General features: G+C 46.4%; 1 non-coding gene across 1 annotated transcript; it reads right to left on the reverse strand.

Moving 5' to 3' along the window:
* Positions 1-547: 547 nt before the first annotated feature.
* Positions 548-654, reverse strand: LOC147918864 (small nucleolar RNA R71). Its single transcript, XR_015594248.1, has one exon. It is a non-coding gene; the product is annotated as a small nucleolar RNA R71 (small nucleolar RNA).
* Between the last annotated feature and the right edge of the window lie 807 nt (positions 655-1,461).

A 1,461-nucleotide genomic window follows, 5' to 3' on the forward strand; every position in this document is an offset into this window, starting at 1 on the left:
GAGTACACACTCGGATACTTGCCTGTGCATGCAAACGCGATCCAGAGGTAGCCAGAACCTGAGTCCTTTCATCGACAACATCAACAGACCTTGGCTACTCAGACAACAACAAGTTCAACCGGAACTAGCAACCATTAAGGAGACGATGAATAGTGAGAACGGTCCACCAGCTCCTCAAGCAAGGACCAACATAGGAGCAGGAGATGCTCCGACTACTCACACTCAGAGGAATGGCATTGTGCCACCAGCTGTGCAGAACAACAATTTTGAGATCAAGAGTAGTCTCATCCAGATGATACAAAGTAACAAGTTTCATGGACTGACAATGGAGGATCCATTGGATCATCTGGATGAATTTGATAGGCTCTGTAGCCTAACTAAGATAAATGGAGTCCGTGAAGATGGATTCAAGCTCAGGCTTTTCCCATTCTCTTTGGGAGATAAAGCACACATCTGGGAGAAATCGCTCCCTAAGGAGTCCATCACCACTTGGGAAGCGTGCAAGAAGGCATTCCTGGCCAAATTCTTCTCAAACTCCAGAACCGCAAGGCTGCGAAATGCAATTTCCAGCTTTGTACAGAAGAACAACGAAACATTCAATGAAGCTTGGGAACGTTTCAAGGGGTACACAACTCGATGTCCACATCACGGATTCAGTAATGCTTCATTGCTGAGCACACTATACCGAGGAGTGGTCCCCAAGATACGGATGTTGCTGGACACCGCAAGCAATGGTAACTTCCTCAACAAGGATGTTGATGAAGGTTGGGACCTAGTTGAGAACTTGGCTCAGTCTGATGGCAACTACAATGAGGAATATGATCGCTCTGTGCGATCTACAGGAGAGGAAGATGCCAAGTACAAGAGGGACATGAAAGCCCTCAATGACAAGCTCGATCAGCTCCTCAACCAGCAAAAGCATGTACATGCTATATCAGAGGAAGAGCAGTTTCAACAACAAGATGGGGAGATTATGCAGCTAGAGGATGTTAACTACATCAACAACCAAGGGGGTTACAATAGAGGGTACAACAACTTCAAGTCGAATCCGAATCTGTCTTATCGGAACCCGAATGTTGCGAATCCTCAAGATCAAACCTACCCATCTGCAGTTCAAGGGAACCAGACCCAACAGAAGCCTTTTGCCCAGTACAACCAAGGCTATGCGCCTAAACAACAATACCAAGGGACCTACAACCAACCACCAGGGTTCCCACAACACCATGGTCCACCGAAAAAGTCCCAAGAAGCCGAGTTACGTAGTCTTATTCAGCAAATGATTCAGCAACAGGCTACAGCTTCTATGGACATCACGAAACGATTCGCCGAAATGAGCAACAAGATCGACTTAGGATACAATGACCTAAATGCCAAGTATGAATCACTCAACATAAAGGTTTGATACCTGGAAGGCCACCAAAACAACCAACCCGCACCAAAGATCAATCAACTGCCGGGTAA

Source organism: Camelina sativa, chromosome 20, assembly GCF_030686135.1.
Source record: "Camelina sativa cultivar CO46 ecotype springtype chromosome 20, ASM3068613v1".
Lineage (NCBI taxonomy): Eukaryota > Viridiplantae > Streptophyta > Magnoliopsida > Brassicales > Brassicaceae > Camelina > Camelina sativa.